The 21,204-nt window shown below is 34.8% G+C and overlaps 1 protein-coding gene across 2 annotated transcripts in view; it reads left to right on the forward strand.

Moving 5' to 3' along the window:
* The first annotated feature begins 7,600 nt into the window (after nt 1-7,600).
* The window catches only part of LOC118050395 (E3 ubiquitin-protein ligase RMA1H1), an 89,514-nt gene continuing 75,910 nt past the window's right edge, over nt 7,601-21,204 (forward strand). Inside the window, exons 1-2 of one of the 2 annotated variants that reach the window (XR_012167602.1) lie at nt 7,601-7,941; nt 9,785-10,970. The gene's annotated coding sequence lies outside the window, so the exon portion shown is untranslated. Of the gene's footprint in view, nt 7,942-9,784; nt 10,971-21,204 lie in introns of those variants that run through there. The other variant, XM_073403808.1, reaches the window with a different exon arrangement.

A 21,204-nucleotide genomic window follows, 5' to 3' on the forward strand; every position in this document is an offset into this window, starting at 1 on the left:
TAGAGATTCTCTTAAAACAAGCGATGGTAGGTTAAATGAGATTAGTTAGATTTAATGAGATTAAATATTATAGGTGTAGTTTAATTAGTTAAATTCTAGATTTATGGTTTATATTACTAGTTTGAGTGTCATAAATTTCTTGATTACTAGAAACTTACATGATCGTTAACTTTAGGGTTTTTGAGGATTTGTTGAAATACGTGTAAATTGGCCTGGACACGAAGAATTACAAACAACAACAACAACAACAACAACAACAGTAATAATAATATTTGTCAATAACCTTATGATAACTAGAAACTTACCTGATTGTTAACTTTAAGGTCTTTGAGAATTAGTTGAGATGCGTGTAATTAAGCTGGCATGGACACTTACAATTAATAATAATAATAATAATAATATTTGTGAATAAGTTTGTCTCTCATATTTTTTCTCAGGGGATATTAAGTTTGAGCATTTTTTTTTAAATACAATAAAATAACATAAAAACAAACAACTTAGGCTAATTAATATCTACATGCTGCCATTCTTAACTAGAAGTTAAATTATAAATATCTTAATTAGTCATTTAAAAAGAGTTCATGCATGATCCATAAATAAGTGTTCATGAACCTAAATCTAATGACTCTGGATTTCTTACAAATCAATTTGTGTAAGATGGATGCACATAGCTAGGGTCTTTCTGTCCAAATACAGGTAATCCGTATCTTCACATTACAAACATGTCTATTTCACCGAGCCTATCTCCGAGACAGTTCATCTGCTCAAACTGACATTTTTCTTCCTTTCATTTTTCTCTACCCGAAAGAGAATCGTGACAATACCCCACCACCCACTTGTTACGTCAGCAATCTTCTAGGCGAACCAAGTCTCCACGTGAAGAAAGATCCTTGCAAGAACGGAAAAGTTGCTGTCAAAATCAGATTGTACATGCACTGCACATTATCATGGATTTGTGTTTTTGCTTCCACAAAAAAAAAAAAAAAAGTTGGGAATTTGAAAATATACTCTAAACCTTTTTTTTTTTTAATGATAATTGAGCAATATTATTTATGAAAGCTAGCCATTTAGTGGGTGGCTAAGGAAAAAAAAAAAAATAGTGATTCATCTATCTAAGAAGCTCAACAAACACGATCTATTGGATCATTTGTAATTTTTTTTTGCATTTCTTAGCAGATCATTACCTGTGTAACCAAAATTTTCTTCACAGCTTTAACCAAGCTGATAGACAGTGGAGAATTTTTTTTTTTTTTTTTTAAATTAATTATTCCCATTTCGGCTGTATTTCTTTAAAGATTAGGTGATTCCTGCTTAACCAAAGACTCCAAGCAATATCATATTAAAGGAGGTTCTATGCTTTCCTCTGGAATCTGTCATCTGTCATCTGTCAATGTTGGCCATTGAACCAGAAGCTGATCCAGATTCCTTGGAATGCACCAACAGACCCCCACATGTTATGAACTTTGTCCATAGTTTCCAAGCAAAGTAGCACTGAAAGAGAAGATATATAATCTGCTGATTCTATCTCTGATGCACAGAATGGACATAAAGCTTGCTCCAATGAAAGAAGGTATCGGTCGAGAAGAAAATCTCTTGTACGTAGACAAATTTGTATTGCTAATTAACCATAAGAAAAACCTGCATTTTTAGCCATTTTTCCCATTTTCTGATTCAAAACATAACATTTTTTTCCCATTTTCTATAACATAGTAGGAGCATCTTCTTAAGGCCTCAGAAGTATCATCTTCAGGATTGATCACAGACATGATGATTTCTTGTCGAATTCCAGATAGAGATTTGAACAAGGTTGGGAGGCCGTTTTCGAAAGATGGTTGGTATTTCTTATAAATAAAGTCCTTCCACCTAACCCTACTTTCAGAACTAGGCCTCCAAAACCATTTGAATAGCATGAATTTATTTTTCATAACAGTGATTCTATCCCCAAATCACCTCAATCATATATTTACCCTCACCACTGCTCATGAAAACCAATCTTGCTCTTCTCAATCATGAAGTTTCTCCATGATTATCTTATCATACTAATAGGCGTTTTTGGACCCTGTGATTCACGACAAAATTAAGGTTTACGTTACAACTCATAAAGAAATCACATATTGGCTAGTTAATATGCATCATTCCTTGTTGATCTTTCACATGGATCATGCATCTATAAATTTGATGCCAAGTTGATGAAACCATGATTGCTTTTTGTCCTAGCTTTTCTGTCGCCATGTCAAGTTCAAATGCACAATCATTACCCACTGCCATTGCTCATTGGAGGTGCTTTTAATTAAAGTTTAATCGTTTATATTGTGCGCATTTGCATTCGGTAGCTGAGTCACATCCATCGGTAGGTTTCTTAAATAATAGCAAGGACTGGTATTCCGGAGATTCTTTTATATATAAAAATCTTAAAGATGTATTTTAATTAGTTAAGTTTTGAATTTATGTTTTAGAAATTTTTATAAATTTTAGAGTTACTGAAAATTTACATAGTTATTAATTTTAGGATCTGTGGGATAAGTAAAGGTGTATCCGGATATTCACATTAATTTTTTAAAAAATTTACTTTATATATAATCCATGGCTTATATGGAATAAAAATTAAATTATAATTTTGTCACTAATAAGTTTATCAATGTCTCACTTTCATCTTATATTTAAGATTTCTTGAAGTTACTCCTGTAGTATTAAAAAAAAAATACCTATTTCCCCTTAACTACTAAATAAATGGAATAATTAAAAACGGATCTTTCATGTTCTTGTTGCACCTTTTCTTTAATTTTTGTTGCTCTCAAGTCACGTATTAGTAATAATATTCTTTAATGAAAAAAAACATTTAAAAACCTAAAGAAACTAAAAAAAAAAAATCTAATTCAAAAGGGAGGGCTATGAAGGCTAACATTGGAACATTTTGAGAACAAGAAAGGCTCTAAAGTTTATCCCTCAAGTTTAAATAATGCTGACATCTCAAAGATCTACAGTGTTTTACAATAAAGCCAACCCAGATTGTCTTCCTCAAGTGTATTAGTCCAAAAAAACCCTAAAGATTTTTGCATGTAACGTCTTGAATGACCTAAACCCAAACCATCTCTTTCGGTGAGGTGTTAAATAATCGGCTTTTCAAAATACAAAAAGAAAATCTCTTTCATTATTATCCCCATGCACAGTAGCGAAGTACTGTGGTGTAAATATCTGAAAGGCTCGAGAGAGCCTCATGGACATAAAAGGAATTGAAATATATAATAGAAGGACGTATGTGCAATTCTTAAAACTTGGATAGAGCTAAAAACGAAGGATGTTTACGAAGATTTCAACAAATTTGGGATGTCCATAGCCATGCCTAATCTCCACAAAGAACCGCTCTTGGGAGTTGATTCTTAGGCATATTTATAATAATAAACTCATTTTAAATTTTAAGTTTGACTAAGTTAAAATAGAAAGGTGAGATTTGAACGGGTAATTGTTCGATCATTAAGATTTGATATTATATTAAAAAATTAATTTAATTTAAAAATTTAAACAGTTAAATAAAATCTTAAAATATACTTAAATAAATAATCTAGGCTCAAGCTCCATGAAAGCCTGGTGTTGAAATTAATTGAAGTTTAAATTGGATGGTAAGGCATGAATTTCTAGAAGGTGGAAAGAGTCGTACAGGAGATATTATTCTTTAATTAATACAAGGTTAATACTAGTCATAAGGATTAATTAATCTTTCACTTGTGTTCTCTACCCTCCACCATGTCTCTTTAATTCATAATTAATTATTTTCTTCTCTTCTTCCACATGATGTTTATATATTGTGTGGCCATGCAAGAAGCTTCGGCTGCTGAAAAGATCCACACCCTATGTGCTAAACGACTTTCAAATGATCTAGAAAGCTATAATTTATGCACTTTAACTTGTTTCTACTAGGCCAGATAATTGGATTTCAACTTGTTTGAAAGGAAAGAAGAAAATCTGGAAATGTCAAGATCAAGATCAGTTTGTTGCTGACGCCTCTGCAAACTTGATGTTTGTTTGACAAACTGTATTTAATAAATGTTCATATATAATTTGTTTTCTCCCAGTTTAATAATAAGAGTAATTAGAGATTTAATCTTAGGGTTTTGTCCGATCGAATTCCCATTCCCATTTCTAGCTCCGAAAAATATCCATTTTGGCTAATCATAGCGATACAATTATCAAAGGAGGTGACTCTTAATACTTGATTTTATTCTACCCTTTTAAAATGTATGATAACTTTCAATATTTATTCAAAAATTATTTTTTTTTTATTAATATGAGAGTCCAGATCAGTTTGCGTGCACTTTAACTAATTCCACGGGTTTTAAAATTAACAATTATATAAACTTTTATTGACTATCGTATTAGCAATTACATGACTTGAACTTAAAGTTATAAAAGAAGCAAACTTTTAATTCTAATTTTTTATTATTTGACCACTTAGTTAAAAATCAAGTATTAAGAGTTGGTTTCAAATCTTTGCACATGACGTTCAGCAACTCATCAGCCAAGAAAATATTTAATTCTATATATAATTACGTGCTGATCACCTTGCCTTGCCGTTAATATGGAAAATGAGGATTAATTATTTGTATAAGATAATCATATTATGTGATTAACAAATATCAAGCTAAGTACTGCTGTCTCTGTTGGTAAGAGATGGGTGTGCAAAAGGGCAAAATTAGGGCACCACTTTCATGATGTTTCCATAGCTATCAGCAAGCAAAACCGCGTGGCAAAGTGTGTGTGCAAGTAGCGGCCTAAAAGAAAGAAGATTATGCAGGCCTAATCTTGTTTAAAGCATTTTCTTAATCAGTGAAAACAATCAAGCTATCAAAAAATAATCTCACACAAATCATCGAATCTCTAGAAAATAAATCAAAAGATTCTCCATATCTTAAGAACCAAATGTCCAATAATTCAATAATCACTTGTTATGCAATATTTATTTATTTATTTTATTAACATGGATGTCCGAGTCAGCTCACACATATCTCAATTAATCCCATTAGACTTAAAATTAATGATAATATAAGTTTCTAACAGCACAATGTTTATCTATTTGATTGTACTTGTTATTAGCATTACTCCCTCACTTTCTTCATTCAAAAAAAAAAAATTATTATAATACATGCCCGGAAAATAACTAATGATATTTTATTAATTAATTTATATAATTTATTTTTAATAAAAAAATAAACATTAAAACAAAAAATAATAAAATACATAATCCACAAAAAATATATCTACCTAGAATTTTCTTCTTCTTCTTATATCTATTTCCCCCCTTTAAAATAGATCATATGAGATAACAAATAGGGTATCATTAATTACTTTCTAAATACAATAAATTACTTTGCTTAATTCTTTACTCTTTTTTATATAAAAGAATTTAAAGATAAATATGTTATCTCATAAAACATTATCTAACTCTTTACTTTAACAAGGCTATAATTATATATTAAAAAAATGGAGCTTTATTAGGAATCTTATTCACTAAAGGAAAAAAAAATGTTGGCTTCCTTTTGAAGCATCCTATTGCATAAGCTAAAGTTTTAGGTGTCTTTATTATAGTTTTGATATAATCATGTTAAAAATAAAAAAAATTCTAAAATATATTATTTTAACATATTTCTAATTAAAAAATATTCAATATCTAACATGTACTTTTGTAAAAAGTGTAAATTCTTAACTTATTCATGTCAAATTATATCTAACATGTACTTTTGTAAAAAGTGTAAATTATTAAATTATTGAACATTTGATTCTTAAGATATTGAAGAATATTTTGATTTATTTTCTAAAGATTCGATGAGTTATGTGAGATTATCTTTTGATAGCTTGATTGTTTTCATTGATTAAGAAAATGCTTTATATATTAAAACAAAAGATCAAAGCGGCAAAAAAGAAAGAAAGGTGTGATTCTCCAAGGGATAGGTATATATTATATAACATGTTTGATTGCTTCAATTCAATTACTCATATTAAGATATTAAAGAATCCTAATTATCACTTTACCTTTGTTTTATATAAAGTTTGATTATGAATAAAAAATATAAAAATAATAAGAAGCATTTTTTACTTTAAAATTATATGAACTCATTAAAAAAATGTTTTATATACAAATTTATTTTATATTTTTTGTTTTTGTTTCTTCAACCAAATATATTATTGGTTATTCTATATTTGTCTTTTTTGTAACTAATAATTGAATAGTTTTGGATGAACTTAATTTTATATTTTATGACTAAATCATTTCAGACATTTGATAATCTAAATTTTAACTATCTCTATTTTGCATTTTAACCCAATATCTGCGCATACCATTTCAACTAAACATCTTATAGTTAACTTTACTTAGAGGTGAACCAAAAAAAATAAAAAAAATTGATTAAATCAAGAAAATCAGAAAAAAATAATAAAAAAAACCGATCGAATTGTGAAAAAAAAACTCTAATTAAACCAATTAAAATTTTTAAAAAACCAACCGGTTCGGTTTTGATTTTATAAGTCTGAATTTGAAAAAACCAAATCAAACCCCATAAAAAAAACCATAAAAAAATCAAGCCAAACTGGAAAAAAAAACCAAGCCAAATCCGAGCCAAATTGAAAAAATTAAGCAAAACTGAAAAAACTAAGTTAAACCGATTTGAACCAGTTTATATATAAAAAAAAAAACTAAACTAAACCAAACCGAACCGAAATTGGTTGGTTTGAACCGGTGTTGGTTTTTTTTTTTTTTAATTTGGTTTGTTATCTTTTTTTTTGATAAAAATCAAACCTAATAAAAATTAATCACCCCTGACTTAGAATAAATAAACTCTTGTGAACATCCCTACATACGTGTCCCATATAAGATAAAACAAGCAAATCATGTTCACATGAGTTTATCTATTTAATTATCTTTTCCATATTTAAGTAGGAATTAACTCAAGTTTAATCTAACCCTCGTCTAACCACACACACACTTTAATTATTATAAAAAAAACAACTCTATTAATTGTACGGTATGCTTTCAATTTCTCATCACTATTTTCAGTCTAAGAAGTATTTGCTGATAAAAAGATGTATATAAAGCTAACAGGATAAATAGAGAATTTATAATATATTAAAAGGGTATTTAGAAGTGTGGTGGTGGTTAGTTTTTATTTGGAAATACATTAAAAAAATATTTTTTAATTTAAAATTGTTTTTTGATATTAGCACATTAAAATGATATGAAAATATAAAAATATTAATTTGAAGTAAAAAAATAAAATTTTATTTAAAAAAAAATTTATAAAATACAAAAATAAACGGCCTTAAATAAATTACATATAAAAAATAAAACTTTGATGAGAAACTAGTAAAAACTATCCTTAATTAGTTGAATTAAAAAATTTATTATAAACATACTTATTTTAGTATGAATAATTTATTTAAATTAAATAAAAAAGAATTAGTTTCTTAATATTTTTATTTTAGCAATAAGTAAAAAAAAAAACAAAAAGGAAAAATCCATAATGTACGCGCTATCTCAAAGCCACGTCAGTGACACAATAAAGAAAACGGGAGCGTACAAGAGTTGCAGTGTTTATCCCTTTTTTTTTTTTGTCCCCTGTATATTTATTTATGGTATCATCACCTCTCTGTCTCTATATATATCTCTCTCCTCGGCCATGTCTCTCTCAATTCTCTCCTCACTATCTTCATCTCTTCTTCTCTCATTCACTGCCATTGCTCTGTACCTTCCTGATACCCTTTGAAAGTCATTTCTCTCCTCTATCCATTGATATAACTTTCTCTCTCTTTTGTTAAAGAAAATTGTGTTCTTTTCTGAATTTGCCATTGAAGCTTTGCTTTATCAATAAAGAAACTTTGAATCTTTTTTGGTACAAAGACCCTCAGAGTGTTTTTTTCTTTGTTAAACAGAACCAGACTTGAAAATTCTTGGTATGTGTTTCTTTCTTTCTTTTTTAATGTATTCATCTGCTTCTTGTTTCTCTGTTACCATTTTTGTCTTTTCAAAGAAAATTTAGATCTCTTTAGTTTGTGTTGATGAGTTAATTCATGTTTTATGGGATCAAGTTTGTTTAGTGATTCATTCTTAAACTTCGGTTTTTGATGTTTTTGGCTTCTACAACGTGAAGATTGAGATGTTGTGTCATAATTTGATGAAACTGTGTTTCAACATATATATATATATATATATATATATATATATATATATTTAACTCTAATGAGAGAAGTGGTTCATGTCATGTTTGTTTTAAAAAGGAATCACTTGAAGTAATTGGTTTCTTCAGATGGTTTTGTCTCGAAGCTTCATTTATGAAACTCGAGGAGGGGCCCCTTATTGGTTTTAATGGGATTAGCTTTGTTCTTGGGGATAGAATCATCTATTTCATTGATGTTGTGGGGAAGTTTTCTAGGCAAGAAAACTTAAAATTTCTTCTAAGGTGGTTTCGGTTTTGTTTCTATACCATTCTTGTTGGCCACCTTCCTTCTTAGTTCTTGTCCTCTTTGTTCTCTTCCTATCAGCCGGTGGTTATAAAGTAATCTGAAAAATGGCTGAGAAATGTTGTGTTTTTGTGAGTAGATTTTGTTTGCAGTTATAAAACCATGCACAGCTGTTTTCTTGTCTTTGTAAGAATTATGGTTGCTCTAGACTCTGTCTGTTGTTGGACATGGCCTGGCCTGGTTAGTTACTGGCTTTTTTTCTTTGTTAAGTTGAGCTGGATTGAGTAGTGGTTAAGTTAATTCAACATCTAGGTGAAGTTAATTCAGGATCCAGGTTCAAATAATAAGGCAACGATACTTATTGATTGGAGGTGGAGTTAATACAGGATCTTGGTTCAAATAATAAGGCCACGTTACTAGTTATTCGATTGATTAGAATAAGATGTGCTTGTAAAGTCATGTGATCATGGATCTGGTTCCTTTCCTTGCTTAATATCATCCACTGTTGTATATTGCAAGGATAATTCGAAATGATGAGTGATAAAGTTCGCATCTCATGTACTTTTGGCTCTGCTGCTATAATTGATCTTGAAGAACGTTATTGTTATGTGCAAGGATATGATCAAGAGTTCTTTGTGTAATCTCATGGTTATATATCCTTGAGTGTGTTCTTTGGATGATAATCCTTGAAGTCGCTAGGATAATGAAACCAGATCGAAAATTCAAATTGTCCATGGCATAGAACTTTCCCATCTAGAGGCGATTGATGTTCTTAAGGAAAGACTCTTTTGCATCAAGGGGTTATTCTTTGATGATTTATTAGATGTGCTATCCTCTAATGATAGGTGCGGTTTTCACCATTTAAGTTGAAATAGGAAGGTAGTTGGATGGCTGTTCTTATTCTGGCCTTATTCTCACCTACCAGAACAGTTTTGTGCAGATCTCATCCAAGCTTGAAATCTAGAAAATCGGAGCCTTCCTTGTTTCTTCCAAGGTCCTTTAAAGGATAAGAACAGCCTACCCACATGGCTAAAACTCTTCAATATATTGTTATACTTAATTTACTTCCAAGGCTTGGGTTTCTTTGATCTTCTTTTTTATATCACTTTGTAGAACAACCCATCTTAGCGTATTGTTTATGTTTGAACCATTTTATGCAGCTTACCTGTAATGATGGGACACCTTTGAATTTATTAATATATCTAACCTCCCCAAATACTGATGGTTATCAAAATATGCCTGCCTTCTTGCATAATTGTATTCCATTGTAGCTGAGATAACTGTTTTTCTGATCCACTGATTCATGCCTAACCCTGTTTCTTTGGCATATTTTCAGATCCAAGGCAGCGAAAAATTCCCGACTTGAACCAGACACCATGGCCTTAGACCAATACATGGAAGAAACTGTGGCTCAAAATGACTATAATACAGAAGATAAGCCATCACTGCCAAACTGGAAATCTGTTTCTGAGACAGTCAAAGATTCTGATGATAGCCCCTCCAGTGGTTTTGATTGCAATATTTGCCTAGACTCCGTGCATGATCCGGTGGTCACTCTTTGTGGTCACCTCTACTGCTGGCCCTGCATTTACAAATGGCTTCATTTCCAGAGCATCTCGGATGAAAACCAAGATCAGCACCCACAACAGCAATGTCCTGTATGCAAAGCAGAAGTTTCCCAATCTACAATAGTTCCACTCTTTGGCCGGGGCCAAACCACAAAACCCTGCAAGGGCAAAGCCCCCAATCTCGGTATAATCATTCCACGAAGACCTCCTGGTCGTGCATGTGGTTTCGACTCACCAAGATCACCTATTGCCACCAGCAGTCCTCGAGTAACACCGCAAATTCATCATCGGCATAATTACCCGCATCAATCACAACGCTACTATTCTCAGCCAGGTAGTAACTCTACTTCCCCGATGCGTAGCTCAGGGGGCTCTGCATTGAACATGCCTGGGCCAGAGGTTGGGATGTTCGGCGAAATAATGTACTCAAGGGTTTTCGGTAACTCGATAAGCAACATCCACAGTTACCCAAATTCGTACCATCTTGCTGGAAGCGCCAGCCCAAGAGTGAGAAGGCATGTAATGCAAGCTGATAGGTCGCTCAGCAGAATCTGCTTCTTCCTCTTCTGCTGTGTATTTTTGTGTTTTCTCTCTTTCTGACCGAAGCGTTTATGTTTTTTAGACGTCGTGTATACCTGTAAATTACAAGTCCAAGATTATACAGATTCAGCTGGATGCGCTATTAGATGTTAAGAAATTTTACTTGTCCCGTGCTGCGATATATGTAATTATGAGTCCTTTATCATGAGCTTTATCTTGTAACTTGATGAAACATCTTGCCCGTACTGTTTTGGCCAGATTAATGATCAAAGCTTTGGAATCTCTCTCTTTCTTAGAGTTCAGAACCAAGGAAGGAGTCGAGTATTTTTGAGGTTAGAGTTACCACTGGGACGAAGGCTCCCAATATTGTAAGAGTTGTAGTTTGCTTGAAGCTGAGGTTTTCTTCCATTGACACGCATTTTCCTATAAAGAACTAAAATCTAAGCTCACCCCGCGTTAACTCCACCTGGGAAGCTTACCTTATCATGAATGTCATATGCCTGCACTCAGACAAGTACCACGACGGATGTTCTGTTCTCTGAATCAAATCCAACTACAGACAGAGATGCGCATTGGCTGGATGAGCATGAATGCAAAATCTTCTTATCTAGAACAAAGTTAAGTTACACTGTCAGCACTGGCATTGATTGTCTGATGAGCCACTTTCCACGAATTAATTTGTGGTGGGGATCACTGCTCTATTAATTTAGCACCCCATGCCTTCAATGGAATGCCAAAGAAAAGTCCGCAGTGGCTCCAAAAAGCCACTGAAATGTCAATTTTGACCCTGTGTAGTATTGATGATGGCTGATGGGCATAAGCTGCCATGACTGTATCGAAGGATAAGATCTTTGAAACTTTAGATTTGGCATGTGCGAGAGGTTTTTTTTTTTATGTGGCTAATCTCAAGGTTGCATAAGATTATTTTAGTGGTTAAAGAAAACAAGCCTATAAATAAGTGTCTGGATTCACTTAATCAGAGCATTTTGACTCATAAACTAAGTATATTAATGGGTTTACCGAATTCTATGTTATTAATATTAAAAACGAGTTTGTTTTTATATTTTAAAAACGTGTTTAAAAAAAAATAATTTTTTTTTTATTTTAAAATAAATTTTTTTAAAATAAAAAAAATATATTTTAAAATAAAAAAACACTTTAAATATAAATAACTATATGATTCTAAATAAACTAAAAAAACAAATATAGATGATGATGGTGTCTATAAGTGGTGGACATGGTAAAGTATATAATGTGGGGTATGGTGTTTTTTTTTTAATAAAAAAAAGTGATTAAACTCTAAAATTATAGCATGATATTATAGAAAGGTCAAGAAAAGATTATGACAATCTCTAAAAAAATTAAAATTCAATAATTGAGAAAAAACTCGGGTATTTAGATTAGCTAAACTAATCAAATCCTTGTAAAACCTTAACACTTAAATAAATATTATAATAAAAATAATATTAGCCTTGTAATTGATCTGGAAGTTGATCAAATTTGACTGATGGAGCTCAAGGCATGGGAAGGAGCCAAAAGAGGTCACTACCACCATTGAAATGAGGTCACTTCTCTCCTTATTTAACTCCGAAAGGTTGCAGCCAGGTTTGAATGGAGTTCGTGTCTCTCTAAAGCCAAAATAGTTCACATCCACCCCAAATGGAGCCTGGAATTATGTGTTTAAGGAAAATTAATTAAAAAGTTGTACATTTCAGCAATTTAAATTCAATGATTTCACTTTATAAATGGGTATTCGGGTTGGATTTATTGATATTTATATTATATCTATTATATATGGGATAAAAAATTTAGATATTCATAAATTATTAATTAAATTTCGAGTATTCAATGAGTATCTATTATTTACTATTATTTATTAATTAATAAAAAATAAAATAGTTAATATATTTTGAAGTATGTATATTTATATATATATATATATATATGTGTGTGTGTGTGTGTGTGTTGTGTGTGTGTGTGTGTGTGTCAATATTAAGGTATTTATATATGTATTTTTAAAAAATCTAAATATTCCACAAATATATTTATATAATATAAATATATGTTTCGGGTTTAGGTTCAAACGGATTATAGGTCGGTTTAACAATATTCATACTCTATCTATTATCTATCGGCTCCAAAAAAACTTTATACCCATTTAGGTTGGGTCAGTAATTATCAAGTCCAGATTAAATTGTCATCCCTAATTATGAGGTTTGGTCGTCATAAAAAAAAAAAGGGGAATTTACATTTTTATGTGGTTCTCAAGTTTTTAGTCTTGGCCATTTTCATTCATTTTACTAAAAGTTTGGATACTTTAACCCCATTTGCTTTAAATTTTGTGATTGTTTGGGTAATTCTTTATAAATTAATCTTTATTATACATGACGGAATGGTGTTGATGTTTTTTTTTATTAACGTGGATGTTCAGGTCAGTTTGCGTATATCTCGACTAATCTCATAGACCTTGAAGTTAAGGACTATGTAAGTTTCCAGTGGCCTTAATGTTTGTGAGACTCAAACTGGTGATCTCTAGAAAACAAATCTAGGACCTGACCAGTTGAGCTACGTTTCTTAGAGTTGTATTGACGGATTTAATAGTATAAGTGATGCAGGAGGGGCTTGGATAACAGCAAATTGAAAGAACAAGGGTTGGTGTCCTGTCAATTCTTGTCATATATCCTCAAAAAATTGTTGTTGTGAGTGGTTAAGGAGTTTGTTTCATTCATTAATTTATAAGTTTAAATATTAAGGTTAATATCTAGAAGAAAAATATTAAATTTCTCTTAATGTACTAAGATTAAGGTGGAAGATGAACTTTAAAACACCAGATTTTTTAGTCTATAATAACTATGGAATATTTTTATTGATATTTGTGTATGGTTGCATTTTTTGCACACAAATATATATACATAAAAAATTCAATTAATTTTATTTATACGTACATATATTTACATTATACTAAACAATTATTTTTTTAACAAAGTACAAAAAAATTAAAAGGCCAGGCAATCGCCTCCCTTCTATATATATCACCGAGCTCTGCACCTGTTTATATATCTGAGTACATGGATGGTCTATCCCCAGAAAGTTTGGAAACAAGATATATCTCACAAATAATGGTCTATTTGTATATCTCCAAGGATCTTTTCTAAAAAATATATATTATGACAGCAAAGTGTAATTCCTAGCAATCAAAATAAATATTCCAGGTTAAATGCTAGCTCACCTATATAATCAAGCAAAAGGAATGCCATGATCAGACAGTGTTCTTAGTAATTGAAAAGATTCCAGGCTATTATGAAGCTTAATTTTCACTGAATAGAAATAAATAAAGATCCAAATCCTACCAAAACAAACGATTCAATCTTCTCTTTCTAAGGTTTAAGAACAGTTCCAGTAAACAAAACTATGTCGGACACCTCTTCCTTAACCATGAAGATGAAAGGATGATCTGCGATATAAAACATGGAAGTAGAGGTGGTGGACAAGGTTGTCTTGCACCTCCAACCATTATAAGAGCACAAGAAGCAGCAGCAGCTTCTGTACCTTCCTCGTTTACTTCAATAAAAGATTTGTGAAATATATGTGAAGCGTGCGTAAACCAGATGATTAAGAGGAGAGTTCACCATCTCAGTAAAATCCCCAACAAGCTTGAAAGGCAATTTCAATCCCAATTTTTCCATGCTCTTCGAAGCTTCAAATCCATAAGAGAACTTAAATTTCGGAACCGACATCTTAGAAAGCTTTGAGATTCTTTTTTAAGAACAATGATTGATCGGAATTGATATTTTTGCACCAGTTCTTGCAGTCCATCATGTTTGTCAGGAAGAAAGTAATAAGTATGCATAGGAAATTGCTTGTTGTTCTTGACAAATTTCATATGGAAGTTTGAGAATCTTGAAACTTCAAATGATATATAAAAAATAGCTTTCCCTGATGATTTTCATGAAAGGAACCTCGACAGTTGTTCCATCGAGGAGGTGAAAGTCTTCATGCCGTGTCCTTGAAGTGTCAAAAGGACGACACCATTGTACTTTGAAGTAGAGTTCATTTGCAAGAATGAGTATCGTATCTTTATTTGATGAAATTACCAGGTGGATAAGATCTTTGACGAGTCTTTTTGTTTCATTTTCTGCCCACGATAGTTCACTTCGTTCCTCACTTGCTCACCCTTCACAGGAAAAAGAAAGAAGGAAAAAAAAATGCACAACAGTTTATTATACTTCTTGAATTCTACTGATCACATAGAGGTTAGTGGATTATATCAGCAACATTTTCAGATTCAAGAAAACCCAGCAATTGCTCCAAAGTACGGCCCTTCGAAGCCAGCATATTAAGCAAACAATTCAATGAAATTAAGTGGAGACATAACGAAGTTTTTGTTAGGGTTTTCTTTGATTTCATTGATAATGACTTCACAAGCAAGACGCATGCAAAAATCCATGTTTTAAGTACAAGAGTTTGTATTCAACAAACAATGTATCGCTGCTGGTTTTAGACTCAAAAGTTTTTTTATTTTAACGATGGCTTTTATAGCATACAAACCCTAGTCCTTAAGTATCACTTAGGACCCACAATAGAACCGCTTGTTTTCTTGTTTTTTACTTTTTTGGGAAAATAAAGCGAATAAATCAGGTCATTGACTGGATTGCTGCTGCGAGTTATTTCTTTAACTGATCAATAGATCAGGGAAAGAGAAGAAGGGTTTTAGAGGAGAGGAAGAAGAACGTAACGCATGTCTTGCATGTGTTATTTCCACGCTGAAGGGCGAGAGAGAATTAGGGAACAATACTGAAATCTGTTATGAAATTGCCTAACTTCTGTTACATCTTCAGGGTATTTATCCTCACCCTTCTGTTATGCAGTTTCTATTTTAATTCTGGCCTTTACACGTGGCCTTTACTATTTTATTCAGTTTTACCCGAGCTGCCTTAAAACGCAACCGTTTAACTAGAATTGAAATTACTTGCCGCCAGTATTGAAATTACTTGCCGCCAGCTCATAACGCTGTCGTTTCAATCAATTTGAATTAAATTCCCCCTTTGCCAGTGTTAATCTTCATCCCCTTTGGTTCCAGGCGTGACAATGCCCCCTCCATGATTACCACCTTGTCCTCAAGGTGAAACTCAGGAAATCGTAAACAAAAGTCATCCAAATCTTCCCAGGTGGCTTCAGTCAGAGGTAGGTCTTTCCACAAAACTAGCAATTGAGTGATTGCTGTATTTCTGCGTTTTGACATTCTTCTGTTGATGATTTGTAGAGGTTGTAGCACGGATCGATACTGAGAGGTGGGAAGATCGGAGTGTACTGTATGATGGCCAACGTTCTTCTTGAGCTGAGAGACATGGAAGACTGGGTGAATAGCCGCTGATGCAGGTAATTGTAATTTATAAGCTACTGTGCCAATCTTTTTCATGACTGTATACGGGCCATAGTACTTAGCTGATAACTTGTGGGAAACTCGTTTGTGAACTGAATGCTGTCTGTAAGGTTGAAGTTTGACATAGACTGAATCCCCCACTGAAAAAATGCGCTCGCTTCTTTTCTTGTTGGCCTGCTGAGTCATTCTGTGTTGAGCCTGTAAGAGATTGCTTCTAATTTCTTTAAACATGTCCTCCCTTTGGGTTAGATAGTGATCCACGGCTTCCACTGGGGAGTCTTTAGGAATGTAGGGAATGTGAATGGGAGGTACCATGCCATAGAGTGCTTCATAAGGTGTTTTCTTAGTGGATGAGTGATAATTGGTGTTGTACCACCACTCACAAGCACTTAACCATCTTCCCCATAAGGCTGGGGCCTTCCCTGTCATGCACCTCAGGTAACCTTCAATACATTTGTTCACCACCTCTGTCTGGCCATCCGATTGAGGATGATAGGCTGTAGAGTAGTGTAAGTTGACACCCTGCTGTTTAAACAATTCTTTCCAAAATTGACTGAGAAAGATGCTGTCCCTGTCGCTTACGATGGATGCTGGCATGCCATGGAGTTTGTAGACATGCTCCATGAAAACCTTAGCTACTGTAAGGGCAGTGTAGGGATGGGAGAGTGCCATGAGATGTGCATATTTGCTAAATCGATCAACAACTACCAGGATGACTTCTTTTCCTTCTGATTTGGGTAGACCTTCAATGAAGTCCATGCTGATGTCAATGAAAGGGGCAATAGGAATGGGTAGGGGTTGTAGAAGACCTGGTGTTTTCACATTTTCCGCCTTGTTTTGTTGACAAATGGGACATTCTCGGACATACTGCCTTACTAACTTCTGCAGCTTCCTCCAATAAAAAATCTGCCCGAGTCTCTTGGCAGTGACAGTGGCCCCTGAATGGCCTCCAATAGCAGAATCATGGTAAAGACTGATGAGCTTGGTTTGTAAATGTGAGTCTTTACCCACCACTACCTTCCCTTTGCGCAGGAGAGTATTATTGACCCAGGAGTATGCAGGATGTAAGTTGGCATCCTTCTTTACTTCTGTAATGACTTGTTGTAAGTTTGGATCAGCTGTCCAAGTCTGTCTGATTTCCTCCATGATGTCAGTGGAAATTGAGGATAGAGTGAAGGCACTCAATTCTGTGCTTGAAATCCTGGACAAGGCATCAGCTGCCAAGTTGTCCTTGCCCTTCCTGTATTCAATGTCATAATCAAAACCCAGAAGTTTAGTTAACCAAACCTGTTGTGCTTCATGAGTCGCCTTATGATCCAGTAGGAATTTGAGACTTGAATGATCTGTCCTTATTAAGAAACGTCGACCTCTTAAGTAATGCTTCCATTTGGTGACAGCATAGACAATAGCCAATAGCTCACGCTCATATGCTGATAGGTTTTGTTGGCGAGGCCCCAGTGCTTTACTTATAAAAGCTAGTGGATGTCCTTCTTGCATTAAAACAGCCCCCATCCCCACTCCTGATGCATCTGTTTCCACAACAAAAGTCTTGTTGAAATTTGGCAATGCTAGCACCGGTGGGTTAGACATGGCTTCTTTCAATTGATTGAAAGCCAGAGTAGTCGAGGCTGTCCAAGTGAAGGAACCCTTCTTTAGTAGCTGAGTGAGAGGCCTGCAGAGCTCCCCATATCCTTTCACAAATTTCCTATAGTAGCCGGTCAAACCCAAAAACCCCCTCAGTTGTTTGATGTTAGTGGGAATAGGCCAATTCACCATTGCTATCACTTTGTTAGGGTCAGTGGCCACCCCGTCTTTGGTGATGATGTGGCCCAGGTATTCCATCTGCTTGCTGGCAAATATACACTTTTCTTTCTTGGCCACCAATTGATTTGCACACAAGAGTTCAAACACAACAGTAAGGTGATGCAAATGGTCTGCCTGGTTCTTGCTGTAGATCAAGATATCGTCAAAAAAAACTAAAATGAACTTCCTCAAATGCTGCCTAAAGATGTCATTCATTAGGCTTTGAAAAGTGGCAGGGGCATTAGAGAGCCCAAAGGGCATGACAAGAAATTCAAAATGGCCATTGTGAGTGCGAAAAGCTGTTTTAAACACATCATGAGGGTCCATTCGAATTTGGTGGTAGCCTGCCCTTAGGTCAATCTTAGAAAAGATGGCAGCTCCTTCCAATTCTTCTAGCAATTCATCAATAATAGGGATGGGATACTTATCCTTTATAGTCAGCCTGTTGAGAGCGCGAAAGTCCACACAAAACCGCCATGTGAGGTCCTTTTTCTTGACTAGCACCACAGGAGAAGCAAAAGGACTATGGCTGGGTTGAACAATGCCAGCTTCAAGCATTTCAGCAACTAGTTGCTCCAGGGTATCCTTCTGTAGCCCTGAATATCGGTATGGCCTGAGATTAACTGTCAGGTTTTCATCCTTCAGTGGTATCTTGTGGTCATGTCCCCTGACTGGAGGTAGACCTATCGGCTCTCTGAAAACATGGTGGTAAGAGGCCAACAATGCCTGCAGTGGAACCTCCTCTGTATGCAGGATAGGAAGGTGTCTATCCAGTGAGCTGCCTGCCTTGTCATTCTCCTCCAGTACTTGTAGGCTACAAATGCTCACCCCTGCTAATGAGGTCTTAAGGGTAAGTAGTCCATTTAACTCTTCCAATGGAATAGACTGGGTGAGTGTCGGGTTGTCCCCCTTTAAAGTCACTTCTCTGCCTTGCCACCAAAAAGTCATCCATTTGTCCTCATAATTAGCTAATATATCACCTAGTAGTTTCAACCATTGTATACCTAGGACCATATCATAGTTTTGTAGGGCCATTACAAATACATCTGCCTGAAACTGTATGCCTTGCATCTTCCACTGCAGGTTCTTGCAGAGTTGAGCACAAGCCATGGTACCCCCATTGGCTGCTTCTACTAGCATAGGTTTGATGGGAGTTAAGAGACAGTTTTGTTTATTGGCTAGGTTGATATTAAGGAAATTGTGAGTGCTGCCAGAGTCAATTAAAATGAATATAGGGCACTTGTCTAATTTACCCCATACCTTGATGGTGTGGCAGCCGGAGGTGCCTTGCAATGCATGTAATGACAGGTGAGGGGTAAGGTTGTCTTCATTCACGGCTTCAGTGGTTCCCTCCTCTTCTGAGTTATCTTCTTCATCTTCGATGATGCATAAGGAGTATATTTTTCTATTTCTGCACCTATGTCCTGGTACAAATTTGTCATCACACCAAAAGCATAACCCCTTAGCCCTTCGCTCATCCATTTCCCTAGTCCTGATGGGTCGAGAAGGCCTTGTGCTGGGGTTAACAGAAGGATTGTTGAGAGGTGGTCTGTTAGGAGTAGGTAGTAAGGCAGGTTGGGTAGCTTTAAATGTAGTGAAGGTGGGGCTGGAAACTGGTTTGTTTAAGGGGTTGGTATAAGCTGATCTTGGGTTCGGTTGGTAAGTGTTTGCTTGGGCTGGGAGTTTAGAGTAATGTGGGGTGGTTTTTCTGTAGGTGAGTGTGTTGTCATGGAGTCTAGCTAAGTTATATGCTTGTTTGAGAGATTTGGGTTCAAACATTTTCACTAGATTCTTAATTTCAGTCTCCAATCCTCCCAAAAAAAATACTAAGGCTTGTTTTTCTGATACCTGAGCTCTATTCCATAGCATGTCGAACTCCTTGATGTATACTTCAAGATCACCCGCTTGTTTATGTTCAGTCAATTCCTCCAAAGGATCCTTTTGCCCTCCAAACCGGCAACACAAGGCTTCAACATAATCTTCCCACGTAGTTTCCTGTCCTTCCAAGTTTCTTAGGAAGTTCTGGTGCCAGTACAGTGCCAATCCATCCAGGTAATATGATGCTAACTTCAATTTGTCCTGCTCTGCTATCTCTTCAAGGTCGAAATATTGGTTGCATTTATACAACCACTTATGCACATCTTCGCCTTCAAAGGTAGGGAAGTTCCTCTTTGGTTTATGAAACCTGTAGGACCCTTGTAAGCCTTCTCCTATTCCCCCTGGACTGAATGTTGTTGGATGCGGTTGAGGAGCATGGGGCTGTTGAGAGGAGCTGGTCTCTCCAATGAGAGTTTGCAAGGTATGCTTTATTGCAATCTGTTGAGTAGCCATTTCTTTTATCATGGCTTTGAGTTGGCCAAGATCATCAGACTGTGCATTGAGTGTAATTTCTATTCCATCGATTCTTTGGTTAGCAGCTTCCAAGGAATCATCACACCGTCTCACATCTTGGGACCTGGTTTCTGGAGGCATTTTGTGAAGGTCCAAAGATGGAAGCTCTGATACCACTTTGCTGCGAGTTATTTCTTTAACTGATCAATAGATCAGGGAAAGAGAAGAAGGGTTTTAGAGGAGAGGAAGAAGAACGTAATGCATGTCTTGCATGTGTTATTTCCACGCTGAAGGGCGAGAGAGAATTAGGGAACAATACTGAAATCTGTTATGAAATTGCCTAACTTCTGTTACATCTTCAGGGTATTTATCCTCACCCTTCTGTTATGCAGTTTCTATTTTAATTCTGGCCTTTACACGTGGCCTTTACTATTTTATTCAGTTTTACCCGAGCTGCCTTAAAACGCAACCGTTTAACTAGAATTGAAATTACTTGCCGCCAGTATTGAAATTACTTGCCGCCAGCTCATAACGCTGTCGTTTCAATCAATTTGAATTAAATTCCCCCTTTGCCAGTGTTAATCTTCATCCCCTTTGGTTCCAGGCGTGACAATTGCACCCATTTAACTCTGATCCAATTTAATTTAAAACCACGAATTTTTGTATGATTCGGGCAGGTATGTTTGCAAAGCATGGGCAGACATGTTACAATCTCCCAAGTTTCATAAACGCACACCTACGTCTTTCAGATTGTGGCCTTGTCATCCATAATCTTTTCACACCAGCAAGGCTCTCGTTTATGCCTGTTTTAGTGAGTGGAATTTCACACCAGCAACGCACTCCTGGACGTGTAATGGATAGTAATGATGGTATATATTTTATTGTTCTATCGACATGATGATGACAGTGTCTTATAAGCTGCAAATCTTGTAACAGAGCAAGGGCGGAAACTCCCTGGTCTTCCTACAAGAGTTTCGCATGTTCATTAGTAAAAATGTACACATGCTTGACTCAGGGGTGTTTAAAGCTGTCATCCCTGCCGCTCAGACTGATAAATCATACGATCTTTTGGCTTTGACAGTGGGAGTCCACATGTCAGGGAGAAATTTTGGTGTAACGTATACCTGCAAT

This window comes from Populus alba, chromosome 13 (assembly GCF_005239225.2).
Source record: "Populus alba chromosome 13, ASM523922v2, whole genome shotgun sequence".
Lineage (NCBI taxonomy): Eukaryota > Viridiplantae > Streptophyta > Magnoliopsida > Malpighiales > Salicaceae > Populus > Populus alba.